Below are 14,396 nucleotides of genomic sequence, written 5' to 3'. Positions count from 1 at the left end.
CTTTTGTATCACTTTCTGAAATAAATTTATATATTATGTTCAGATCAGTCTAAAAATTTGCTGGATTGCAAAGTATCACTACGTTTTTTAATGTTTTATCATAATGTTCTCAACTATTTTTTGAATTCACAGAAAGGAAGGAAGCCATCAGCAATTCCTTGAATTCCTCATCTGTCAAAAGCATCATCAGGCAAGACAAAAAACAAGGTGGTAGAGAACATCGGTTAGGAAAAAGGGTTGTAATTTTCAGAAAAGAGACATGGAACAGACAGAGAAATAATAGAGGTTGCTTGAATAAAGTTGTCAGAAAATGGAGGAAAGGTGAGTAGGTATGTGTAATCATTACGGCGACCAAAATGCTGTAAAACTCCCAATTATGCCGGGAGAGCAGACAGAGGGAATGTGGGAGAATGTGACACGGAAAAAGTGAGAAATTATGGGAAAGAGAGGGGAAGAGAGAGGAGGAGAAAAACTGAAGAGATAAATAAATTGAACAGAAAGACAGATGGTTACAAGGACAGAAATTGGGATGTAGAGAGATAGAACTGATAAGTAAGCATTCTGGGAAACCCAAAGGGAGGAAGCTTCAGCAGAGAAACAAGCTTTCGGGGAAACAATTACTCGGCAGCCAAACATCTGCAGTCTAAAGGTTATCTTCTTATAAAGATTGAATTCTTTCTTCTTCCTGCCTACTGAAATCTAGGTAGACGAAAGCAAATTAGCTCTTTTCCTCAGTTTTTACTTTGTTTCTGTGCATCCTATTTGATGGCAAGATGAAAAGAGATGGACTGAGAATTTGCCGGGAGGAAATTTCTCAAAGGCGATGAATTTTGATGATATCCAATCTTCATGTGAAAATAAGGGCTCAGAGGAAATGGAAGCATGACCACTGCCAAATCACCCAGGCTGTGCCAAAAACTTGCATCATTCAAATGTCAACCTTTCCTGCTTTTAGAAAAGATTGATTTTTCTTTAGCTGATGAAGGCCCATTTTCTTGACACTTGGCATTCTTTTAGTAGGATCTGGTTTGTTTGTGGGGTTATAAAATACTACGCTGGCTATTAAAACAGCATCAAGACACAAAAGGAAAAAGAACGACTGAAGGTTTCAGAGATGCTGAAGCTTCATACAACAGTGTCAAAAATGACTGAAATATGGCAGCCAAACAGTATACACATAAAGGAGAAGTCCATCCATCCATCCATCCATCCATCCATTATCTATACACCGCTTAATCCTCATTAGGGTCACAGGGGCCCAGGACTCTATCCCAGCTGACTTAGGGTTAAAGCAGGGGACACCCTGGACAAGTCGCCAGGCTGTTGCAGGGCTACAGATACAGACAAACAATCACACCTACGGACGATTTAGAGTTACCAATTAACCTGAACATATTTTTGGACTGTGGGAGGAAGCCGGAGTACCCATAGAAAACTCACACAAGCACAGGGAGAACATACAAATTCCACGCAGAAAGTCCAATAACGCAAACCGGGGATGTTCTAGCTGCAAGGCAAAAGTGCTAACCACTGAGCCACTGTGCAGCCCAAGTCAATGCATGTCTGTAAATTTTTTACTATTTTTTAAAATCATTATAAGTGCGTTGTCACTAATCTAAAACTGTGTGGAAGCCGGCATGTTCTTAAAGCAGCAGCCCAAAACTCAGGGCTCATGTATATAGCTGTGACAAAAATCCGGTGCATGGTTGAAATTCATGTGATAGGTTTATTTCAACCTGGTTACGCCATCCGTGTGAGAGCATAATAAGCTCATCGTGTTCCACAAGCAATAATCCTAGTTGGGGGCCAAAGACAGTTAAAAGCAAGTGCAGACATGAAGCATGACTAACAGTCGCTGCTCTACCGCTGTGTTTCACTGGATGATTAAGGCAGAAATTAATGTCAGGATGAGAATGCAGAATAACTTGTGCAGCAAAGACTTGTGCATTTGTGTACAAACATTTCATCACCCATGCACACACTGCTAATATATCTCAGCACACACACCAACACATACTTTCCCACACCAATCATCTGCCCATATCTCATCCTTCCTTCCCAGTGTTTCGTAACACGTTGAGGCACAGATATAATCCATGTCTTAAATTCTGTGTGGAGAATCGAATTCACAAGATTATGACAACAAACCAACATGTAAAAGTGTGTTTTATTTACAGCATTTTAGGCGGCACAGTGCTGCAGTGGCTGTTGTTGTTGCCTCATGACAAGGCTTCAAAACTGCTAGGCCTTTCTGTATGGACTTTGTGTATGTGTGGGTTTTCTCCACGTGTTTTCTCCCACAGCCCAAAGAGATGCACGGTAGGTTACTTGGCAATTCTAAATTGGTTGTAGGTGTGATTGTGAGCGTGCAGAGTTGTATGTTTGTTTGTGTTAGCCCTGTGATGGAAAAGCAATCTGTCCTGGTTGTACCCTTCTTCAAACCCAGTGTCAGCTGCTGCCTGCGACTCTCCATAAAATGAAGCAGCTATAATTAATGGACCTATAGATTTCCAGTGTTTCTGTTTTCTTGAGCCATGACCGTTAACCATCTGATATGTCAACAACCTATCAAACAAAGCAAAAAAACCCAAAAAACAATAAACAAAAAGAGAGGTGAATTCTGCCCACCTCCAGATCCTACATTCAAGTTCCTCTCTAGTCACTGATCAAACCCCTAAAAACTCAGGTACGTTTATCAAAGTTACATATTTAGAAGTGTTTTTTTTATCCTCTAGAACGTGTAGATCTATGAAGTCTCACCTCTATCTACAAGGAACCTTCTGCTACTTGCTGCAGCTCAAGCACACCAGCTCACCTACCAGCCACTGAAACACTGTAAAACTACTCAGTTGCAAGCTTTTGTACTGGAGTACTTCAGCTGTACATGTTTGAAGCAGAAACCGATTTAGAAACAGAATAATGAAGGAGAGAGGAGTGACAAAGAGGGAAAAAAATAGAACAGGCATTTTGACCTAGAGACGATTAAAGGAAAGTAGAGAACAAAGGTCAGAAATAAAAATGACACACCTGAGGGAACTGAACGGGGAGCTTAGACAAGCCGCTGTGAGACGTTGTAATTGGACAAGGTGGTGGTCAGAGAGAGAAACAAAAAGAACCACACTGACACAATGGCAAACAGGTGCAGAGACTCCTGGACAGACATGTGAAGACACAGGTGTGTTCACATACAGAGATGCTCCAGTGCACTGACAAAAATATTACAGAGGATAGAGATGATACAAGGCTTCAACATGTGAAGACTGCTGTGCACCAAAATGCCATGTGGTTGTCTACGACATGTGCTGCGAATCAGTTACAACATTCATTTTGCATTTAGATTTAGCTGTCATCCGCATCACTTGTTTCTTTCCCCGTTCCACATTCTGCTTCTTTGGTTTGTGAGTTGCTTTGTGATGAAACACATACAGGCACACCGTCCTCCTCGGGTATATTTACTTCCCATTTTCTCTTTTTCTCTGAATATTATGTCATGTGACAGTTTGCACTGGAAGAACAAAGCTAAATGTTCCATCTTTAGTCCTCTGGCTTCATTTTGTTTCACATGCACATGCCATCTCAGAAGTTACAGTGGAACACCTAATCATGTAGCCTATTACAAGCCCACACAACCGTGCCTAGAAACTCACACTAGAGGCCTCATTAGCAGTACAGGCATGCTGCAAAGCAGCTGCTTTGACTCTTCTATAAATAATCCTCCGCCTGGCTGACCATGATGTCCAGAAATCTAAAAGAGGTGCACATGTTAAAGTCATTGTAAAGTAAAAATATCACATCTTTTCAATTGCAGCACTCAAGGTAAAATACTGATAATACTGGTTGTCGGTTAAATATTACATTATTGTTGTATTTTGTTAAGGCCTCAAAATGAAGACCAGCTTAATAGTTAAACTTCTACCAATGTCTTCACTCCAATATTGACTAAAATTCAAGCAAGAAAACTAATTTTCTCGACCTCTGACACCTGATAATGAATATTTTTCTTTCTCCCACACAAAAAAATTATTTGGTTGTTTTTCTATTCAAAGTAATTGTTGGATAAGTTACATGAATGTTCAGGGGCCACATTCAGCCCAATTTGATCTCAAGTGGCCCATACCATCACAGCATAATCACCCACAAATAACCACAACTCCAAATTTTTCCCTTTGTTTTAGTGCAAAAAAGTGCATTCAGAAAATGTTCACATTTCTGAACTACCTTTATAAGATAAGGTAAGATGAGATGAGATAAGATGAGATGAGACGAGACGAGACGAGACGAGACGAGACGAGACGAGACTTGATAAGATGAGATGAGATGAGATGAGATGAGATGAGATGAGATGTGGTGAGGTGAGGTGAGGTGAGGTGAGGTGAGGTGAGGTGAGGTGAGGTGAGGTGAGGTGAGGTGAGGTGAGGTGAGGTGAGATGAGATGAGATGAGATGAGATGAGATGAGATGAGAAAGCTTTATTGCCATTATACACAATTAAATTTTGGATGACTTTCTCCTTTTTAAACATACAAGATAAATAGGTTAAGAAAATAGAATAATAAAAAATAACTAAACAGTGGAGTAAAAGACGTAAAAAGAAATCTTTTAAAAAATGTACAAAAAATTGGTCTAGAATTTATTTAAATGTGCAGTTTTACAAGTTTATAATTTGCAGTTAATGTCTTGTCTGTAATTTTTTACACTTTGCAAAGTCATCCAGTGGGTCGGATTGGACCCTCTGGTGGACTGGTTTTGGCTCCGCTGATTGAAAAATTAAGCAGCTTCTGCAGATTAAAGGTGCAGTGTGCCCTAAATTTAGCATTAATGTAGCAGCAAACACTGTCTTCTATGTAAATATATAGAGGAATAATGGCATTCCTAGCCAACAATGAAGTAACACTCCCTCCATGTGTGTTGTAATCTAAGCTTCTCTGTTTTATGTACTTACAGCTGGTCTGGCTGTTACTGCGGTTTATGCATGAGTCCCTCCCTTTGAAACTGTTGGCATGCCTCATGTTTAAGGTGACCTCACACAACGCATTGGAAAGCTAAAAGTGCAGCCGAATGCTCAGCCAGTGCCCTAAAAATCCAGAGAATATGTGTTTTATTTATCATTGGCCTATTTTATGTACACTAGTTTTTCGGACCAACATGTGGAAACAAAAACACACCAAGTGGAACAGACACAAGTAGAGAGAAGAAGAAAGGGAAAGTGAAGATAGCATGACTCATGTTGACAACAACTTACTAAGGCCACTCAATGTATTTTAAAATGCTAGTGTGGACTATTGATTGTGACTGGATTATTATTTGTTGGCTCTGCTGTACGCAACCTTTTGTGTAAATGAAAGTGAAGGAAGGAGGAGGTGTGGCCGACATACAGTGATTGTGATTGTTGCACACAGCAGCCAGCCTGATGGAGGGTAACATATGAGTGACCAAGGACCACTTCTTTTATATCTCTGGACCAATCTTATTGCTCTCTTTGCCCCCATAGGTGTCAACCTGATTGCTTGCTGAGATCTGAGCGAGTGTGACATTTTATTTATGATAGTGCAGGACAGTGTTTTGAGCCAGACCATCTGAGTGTGACACTGTTTTGAGTGTCACAACATTTTGGGTGTGATGAGGGTGACAGCGGTGTGAGCACCACCCTGTCAGCTCATTAGAGTCCACTGTCACATGTGTAACCAGTCCATGCTGCTAAACCAGCTTAACTTCAGTTGACTACATGAGCTGACGCTGGGTTTTCCATCCAACCAACAGCAGGACATGCCGACCAACCCTCCCTGTGGTTTTAGATCTACTGTAAATTGGCCAATTTGCTGTATTCACTCAGCTTTAATAATATATGTGTTTTGGTTTCCCAGGGAAAATCCATTGCAGTATTGGCAAGTATCTGGCCAATCCTGGTCAATATTTCTTTAACATTCAGCTGTTTCATCTATCAGTGATACCACTCTAGTTTCTGCATTCATATACATGCACAATTTTGGTTGTTCTAGTTTGTCTATTAGCTGGAATTGGCTTCAGCTCTCTTGTGATTCTCTACAGGATAAAGCAGTGTACAGAAAATAGGTGGATGGATGGATAGTTTGTTGGTTTGTGCATTGTCTTTTGTCTTTTTTAATGGTGCTGTTTGTTTAAGATGTAGTCAGGGGTTAATTAGCTAAAGCTGGAGGAAAAGGCAATACAAGAAATGTAAAAGAACGAAAGACTAAATCATAGAAATGCAGTGGCCTTGTCATAGAGTGATATTTGTAGTACAGTCAAAGCCTAAGTAATTTACAGCATGTAGGCCTTTTAAACACAAACAAAACAGCCCAAAGACTCAGCACATGCTGTTAAAGTGTGCAGTGATGTCTCATTAGAGCTGTGGTTCCACCGTTTTTGGATTGTAGCCCATGTAAACACATTTTTGGCTTGTGCAACTATAATCACAATTGCTCTAATGTGGGTGGAAGGAGCAGAGCAAGCTTAAATATCAAAAGAAAATATCACACAGTTTAGGCAAGCAGTCAACTTTTCATCTGTAACTACACAAAGAGAAAACAATTTCAAACTCAAACATGGAACAATGCCAGTAATGGTTTTGGAGGTAATGGGCCTTTAGATGTTTCTCTTGACTTTATCAGCTACCAGCATTGTTATCAGATTGCCTGGTCAGATGTTCTATTTTAATATTCTACTTTACATGGATGGTAAAATCATTGTTGAACATTTACAGTGAATCTGTGTAAACTGTTGAACAAAACCAGGAGCTGAAATTCTCAGAAATCTCTTAACATGTCCTTTTGATGGACAATATTTTAAGACTTATAAATTTGAGAACACAGTCTATTAAAACACCTTTGCTCAAGTTTATTAAAAATGACAAATTTTGAAGTCTGTTTGTGATTTGGATAACTGGTTCAATGACAGTTACAGTTTTCCTCAGTGGCTTTGCTGCATTCCTCAGATCAGAATTAAAAATTTCATTGAGTCACATGTGCAAGTCATGAAAGCAATTTCTAGTCCTTTTGAACAGGCTACAAATTCTTTTGCACCTTTGAAAAAAAATATTATGTATGACTGTCATCTGCCTCATATATTTTTAAGTTTTATGTCATGAATGTGCTCACTGAGCAAGCCAGGCGCTCAGTAATATAGGTGAATATACTCTCACATTCTGCTGTAGAGAATGGTCTGACTGCACCTCACCATCATCCTGCTATTGGGGGAAACAAAGCTCTTGCTTGTTTCTTTACACCAATCACATCATAGTGGCAGTATTTCTGCAAAATAGTGATGGGTTAATTGTTTTGGTGGGACATTTGCAGACACAGAAGCAAATACTGTGATTAAATAGATAATTCCCTGAAAAAAGAAAAAAAGCAAGGCCGCCTCACTGTACGATCCAAATCTCCAAATCTTGAAATGTTCAGTGTGGTAGGTTGCTGCTTGAGGATTCTAGTTGTATTTCCTGTATTGAAAGGGATTTGATACTGGCAGCAGGGATACAGTAGAAGGGGAGGACAAAGCTACTGTACATTGCCAATGGCAAGCCTATACCATCCATCTACATATGATGAGTCAGACAAAACTGGACAAAGCAGTTGTCATATTCAGTCAAGCATGATGTATGTTCTATATGTGTCCATTAGACATTTTCTGTAAATGTGTCATGACATTATTGTATGTGGGAAACTGATTGCAAGAGATGGGCTTTTACTGTTTGCGCCGTCCTTTGTTTACAGACCATGTCATTGCAATACAGAAAACAAAAAGGCAAGACTATTTTACAGCACTGCACAGCACAATGGAAAAAAATACAAAACTAGAAATGTCAACATTACCGCAGCACTGTATTGTGAATTCCAGAATATAAAGAATTAACATCTTTATACACCTCTAGACGTTCCTCTGTGTCGGGCCACGGATTCTCAGATTCTCATCCGCATAACAATGGACATCTTCCCTTGAAATGCCGCACAGTAAGAATATTTTGAACTGTCTTATCCTGCCTCTGCAGGTGTTCGCTGTTATGCACTGTTTTTCCTTTGTGCTCCACAGGCTGTAAAACTGTCTGGTCTTTTTTTCCTCTATTGCAATGACTTAGTCAACAAATCACAGCACAAACAGTCAAGATGTAAATGTGAATCCTGCCAACTCTTTTGCAATCTATCTTGCTCATACAGTAATGTGTCATTTTGTGTTGAACTGTATGATATCTATCATACAGAAAAGGTACAGCCTTGTACATGTTCAATCATGGTGTCAAATCCTGAGGCACTTCCAACAAGGCTAAACATTTAGACTGCAAACAACGACACAAGGTCCATGTAATCAATTTTGTGTTGTTGTTTGTACAAATTGTTTTGAGAAAAGCTCTTCTTGCTTTGCAAATGTTAGGCATGAGTTGAGAAATGCACCAAATTAACTGGGAATATTACAATTACAAATCAGAAAAACATATGACACCATAAGCAGCAGTTAGTTCAAGGATGCTATTCGAGTGAATTAGCATAAGAAAACACTGAAGGTATAACACAGAGTCCACTGGAGACCACCTGGTGATGGGATCACAGCAGCTGTGAAGCCTGTCAGCATGCTGACATTATGTCCCATGGGTGCTCTGTGAGTACTTGAATCTCACCCGTCTTCCAACTCGGCCTTCATTTTGATCTCAACCTGGAAAGTTTTGTGACTGCATCTTGCACAGTTGTGATTCTATTGTGTTGACAAAATCTGTCTACAGATAGAGAGACGAGTGTAAACAACTGCCAAACTACTCAGAATCACTTTTGTGGTAGTTCCTGTAACAGTAGGTGTCTCCTAGATCACATTCTACCATGATGACACACACAAACTCACAGGTGAAAACCATACACTATTGTGGCTGGCAAAAAGAGGACATGTGGAAAGAATAAAATGCACAATGCTTGGCCCAGTACTAGATAACAGTTACTTACAATGTCTTATTTGAATGTCCAGTGAAATTGATCGGTATAATGCTTCAAATAGGCCTAAAATGTACTGAAGAAAGTGATACTATGCCTGTTAGAGATGATATTAAATAAGATGGTTTAGAATGATTAACTAGTTTCCAAAAAAATGTCTACTGTTGCAACCAAATGGCTCTACATACTTGGTATGTGTACGATTGCTAAGCATAGTTTTGTGATAATAAATCATAGTACATATCTTATCAGTTACATGTGATAATACGTCACTTCCTTAAAGCCTCACTGCCTGTTGGAGGCAGGTTGCCATGGTAACCCACCAACCTCATCCCCTTTTTATCTACTGTTTGCCTGATATCAGATGAACTGTCAACTTGGTACACACAGTTTCCATCTGGGTGGGAAGTGAAACCTTAGATTTAAACTGAAGAGCAACAGATGTTAGAGGTGAGCTGCCTCAGTCGCTGTGTGACATTGTTGATTTTGTGCAACACCACTGCATTGCATTGTGGGATATTTATGCTGGAGTATTTTCACATGCTTGCGTACTGTAATCTTTCCTAGGACATACTATCAGGTGTAAACTTAGGTTTAGTGAAAAATCTTACATATTTACTAAAATTATATTTCAAATGCATTGACAGTATTTTGTCAGTTAGGTCAATTTAGAATTTCTAGCAACTTGCAGCACCTCCATATTTTTGCCATTTTCAGTTTCTGTTTATTGCTCATATTTTAACTCAAGATAAAACAATGACATGGGAGTGAAGCTAAAATTAAATAAACACATTCAGTCATTTACTGTATATTTCCATCCTGTACTGACTGAATGTATTCTTGGAGATGCACTGCGTCTGCTGCTGATTGAAAATTCTGTTTGTGTCTCTTTGTTCTCTGTTACTCTTCCATACATTTGGGAGACAGGCAACAAGATTAAAGGCAGAGCAGGCAGGTGTACATTACAGCCGGCGAGTCAGTAACTGTAGTATCACGGTGCGTTGAAGTCTCTATGCTCGGTTCTGAAAATCACTCGACTAAGATTACAGAAACGACTTGATTAATACCCACATTTAAGGAAAGAACGCATGGCTGCTGGCCTGGATTGATGGCAATGTTTTACTCTTTAAAAAATATCAATCTTTTGCAGTCGCATAATTATTGTACTGTAACATAATGAACTGGTTCCTTAGAGACGTCATGTCAACAAAGTGGATTCAGGGAGATTTTCAATCAATCCTGCATGTCAAGTGTGGATGCTCCTGTGAATAAAATGAATAAATACGTCTGTCATGTGTTTGTACTAGTGTGAAATTGAAGGTAACACATAAGAATTGTTACTGAAAATAGCCCCAAAGAGCAAATGACATGAAATGAACATGGCGTAATTTCATAAGCTCTGCACTAGCGTCTGTCAGGAGGCATGTCCGTGGAGTTGACATGACCGCTACACTTGCTAAACTCCCTGTAGAGAGCTGAAGCCGCAGCGCTAAGACAGTCCATCAGTTTGCAGACACTGACCATATCTCTCAGCGCCCCATGTGACTCCTCAGTGTCAGTGTTACGGACCTGTGGGCAGGCTGCGAGTCCGCTGAAACGCCAGATCGATGACTAGCCCGAGCGTAGCGGCGAGCAATGCGGATGGGAGGGGAGTGGGGGGGAGGCTGAACGCTCTCACCTTTTGACCTTACCACATCATAATGAAAGTGTACAAGTCAGGAGGGGAGAGGAGGGGGGAGAGGGAGGGAGGAAAAAAACGTAAGAAAGGCCTGATGTGAAGGAATGACAGGTAGCGGACAGATAAAGAAGACCTTAGACCTCCGCTCATCTGCCAGCGCAAACACTCGCTCCATCCGTCACTCGGCTGGCGCACAAACGGCCCTGAGATAATGTGGGCACACTGACGCCTCTCAGAGATGAATGATTGTAGAATGACAGAGTGGCAGGGAGAGAGGACGATGCAGAGGAGAGGAAAGGATACAAAGAGAGAGATAAATGGATCACAGTGCTGCTGCTCATTAGAACATATAATATTTACCATGATTATCATTTGAGTTTTGTGGTTTAAGATTTGGAAACTATCTAAGGCTGACAGAACGGCATTAGTTTTGTAGGTATTAAATCCTGATCATGAATCGTAAATGTCAATCTTGCCTCTTAGCAAAGGCTAAAAGTAGTGGCTAAGATGAAAACCAGCATAATGTAAAAACTAGGTTTTGTACCTAAATTTGTGACTTTCATCTTTTTAAACATGCAGAGAAGTCAATAATTGAATTTCTTATCTGAAGTTGAAACTATCCAGATCCCTACCCCCTTCATTAAGGTCCTCGAAAATCCCTAAATGAGGTTTTAATCACAGCCTTATCTCGAGAGTAAGAAAAACAGGTGGCAACCCAAGTGTTTCCTGAGAAGCGCTCACTAGCATCCTGTATTCATGGAGTAAAGCTCTTAATTCTTATTATAGTGAATGAATGCTGAAGAGGCTGACTGTGCTTAATTAAGGAGCCTGTGTTTGGGGGGGAGAAACATTAATTGACATCCTCCAGAGTGTTTTGTCTGTCTCTCAGTAGAGACTAATCAACATAAACTGCAGAAACCCAAGTAAACAGCTGGCAGAATATTATGACTGTTCATTCACAACTGTACATGGCTCTCTGCTGATGAGGGAACATTCATGAATGGAAATGCATACGGTTTCGACTTTGAATCGCTCAGTGGGCTCTGTGTGCAAACAGAAAATACCAAGCTTTATTTCGGAGCATATTGAATGCGGAATGGAGCAGAGAAAATGCCTGTTAGCAGACAGAGCATAGCAGCACAGACCGACAGAGATGTTTTCAGTGCAGTGTGAGTGATTCATACTCCCCCCTCTTCAGCGTTAATGCGTCCACCCAGTCACAATAGGTGGCTGTCAGCAGAAAAACCTTGGAAATGCCATCCATTCTGATTTTTAACAAATCTCTCCATGGGCCCTAAAGGAGACTTGGCTGGTGCAAAAGGCCATGACTGGGTCACTTTGTGCTGAAACTGCAGTTACTACACACTAAAAACTTCTTCATGGGCTGTAAAGGGTTTTGAAAATGGGTCGCAATTTTTTTCCCCTGTCACTTTTTTATTTACCTTTTTCTGTGTCTTCTGTCAGTTTGTATGGAATTAAAAGAGTCCCTGAAGGGCAGTCAGGTACTATTTTATTACCATGCGCTTATTTATTCTTTGTTTGCTCATTACGATGTGATCGATATTGTAGAGATGCTCTTGTGTTGTGAATTCCAGGCTGTATCATTCCCAATGCTAACATTATAAGCTAATAAATGAGATGCTTCCAAGGACTTCCGATTTATTGTGCTGTTTGCTTTTGCTCCAACCACTGATTCAATACAAAAGTATGGAAATTAATTCAAATATGCAATTAAACTAAAAACTGTCAGAGTTGATTTTCAGTTTAGACTTGTTTACGGTGGCTTCAAGTGCAAGGACCCTGTGACTCCATCAAGACCCCACTCCATTAAAAGTAGAGAGGTTTTTTTTTCTCCTATCAGTCAGTGTGATAGGTGCTCATTTCTGCCGTGAAAATGCAGTGTACTGGTCACAAAAATAGCTCAGCTGGCCAAGTGGGCCATCCATAAACAGGGGCTATAGTCCCCGATGCAGCAGCCATGGGTTTGAATCCAGCCCATAATCATTTACTGCATGTCATTCCCCCACTCCTCTACCAACGTTTCCTATCTCTCTACGCTGTCCTATACATAATAAACGCCAAAAAATACACACACAACAACCATTCACACCATTTACACTTACTGGCAATGAAAGTGTTTTTTTCTGTACATATGTCACACACACTCAATCTTAAAACATCACATCATTAAATATTAATTTGAATTAAACTGTTAATGAAAAACTTGGTCTTCTATAGATTTGAGCTGTTCCTGCAAAAACAGAAATGTTTTAAGCATCATAATACTGGAGTACATATGATTAATGTGTGAAAAGCTCTGTTTATGGATTTTGTGTGTGCCAGCACAGTAAGTGAAATGGGATCACTGGGCTTTGTCACACAGGGGATGAATCCTGTTTCATCACACTGTGGGGAAAAAAACACAAATGATCGTCCATGTTAGAAGTGTAGTTAGGTCACAAGCGTGTTTCTTTTTCCTTCAGTCATAATGCAGAGTGATGTCAAAAGAATGCTAGAACAAGCAGTCCTGCATTACTGCTTAAAAAAGATTAATGTCTCTCATCATCTCACTGTCTCGCTCTGTGGGACAGTTGGTGGTGGGGGCTAAGAAGACAGAAGGAAAGCCATGCTGGGAGTTTCTTTTTTTTTTAACTTCTATTTAACAAGAATAATCTTCTGGGAGATTACACAGCAGTGCAAAAGATGATTTTAACAGGGGAGGGATTATATGGTGAAACAAACCCTCTCAGTTAGCATTGTCAAAGGCTGGCTAAATCTCATAGGACAGAGAGAAAATTAATTTCAGATGACCTGTTTGGTTTACATCTGTGCACAGACCACGGGGCTGCACAGTAGCAGAGGATTGGGAGAGACAGAGAGAATCCCCTGGGCAACACACATCTGTATGTTACTGCCTGCGCGAGTTTGAAACGTGGCTCAAATAGTGTGCAACATGGACCGACAGACTCACACGTGCATGCTGGGATATACTAAAACAAACACGTATGCAAACATATAGACCCTCAAGCCAAATAATATGCATTTATATGATTGTCTGCATATGTTTGGATGTTTTTTACATCATAAAAAAGAAAGAATAACACGTAACTACGCACACATACTCACTCACTCGCTTACATGCAACTCCATGTAGTATCACTGTGATTCACTGACACACTTGTGCATACAGGGGCAAGACTCTGAACGCCCACAGGACCAAAGCTACAGGCCAAATGTGTTTAGTGACTCCTTTTACTAAGACGCCTTTCCGCGTGGTATGGCGGCTAATGCGATATAATTAAGAGTGCATTGCACAGACACATTTTGAGGGCTGACACACAACCAGAAGGCAAAAAGTCGCTTTATTCCGAGGGCAGAGAGAGTCAGAGGGGACAAGGGTAAAACAGACGCAGAACAGCAAGGAATATGCCGTCGATGCAAATCAGCGGTGGAAGTAGGCATGAGTGTGAAGGGAAAGTAATATATGGGAGCCCGAGTGCCTGCTTCACAGAGATAAAGTGAAATGTCATAGTTAAATAATCTCACAGTTCAGCCCACCTCATTTTTGCTTTGTACAAACCTCACAACACCAAACTATGAGTCTGCTGCTCAGGAATCGGAGTCGCCCTGGTGTCTGACATCAATCTATTTCTGACACCAATTAGTGACAAAATGTTGTTTAGTCAATCGATCGACAGATACTTTATGATCTACAGCCTTGAGGATTTGCTTCTTCCAGGTTACCAAATGTAAGATTTCCTGCTTTTCATGTGTTTATGTCAGCAT

The 14,396-nt window shown here is 40.3% G+C and overlaps 1 long non-coding RNA gene across 1 annotated transcript in view; it reads right to left on the bottom strand.

Moving 5' to 3' along the window:
* LOC118471328 (uncharacterized) overlaps positions 1–14,396 on the bottom strand; it is a 103,648-nt gene that overhangs the window by 21,705 nt on the left and 67,547 nt on the right. The gene's annotated exons all lie outside the window — the stretch shown is intronic.

The sequence above is a fragment of the Amphiprion ocellaris genome, chromosome 2, assembly GCF_022539595.1.
Source record: "Amphiprion ocellaris isolate individual 3 ecotype Okinawa chromosome 2, ASM2253959v1, whole genome shotgun sequence".
NCBI lineage: Eukaryota > Metazoa > Chordata > Actinopteri > Pomacentridae > Amphiprion > Amphiprion ocellaris.
Note: the sequence above shows the minus strand (reverse complement) of the source record. Positions and strands in the feature narration are given on the sequence as shown.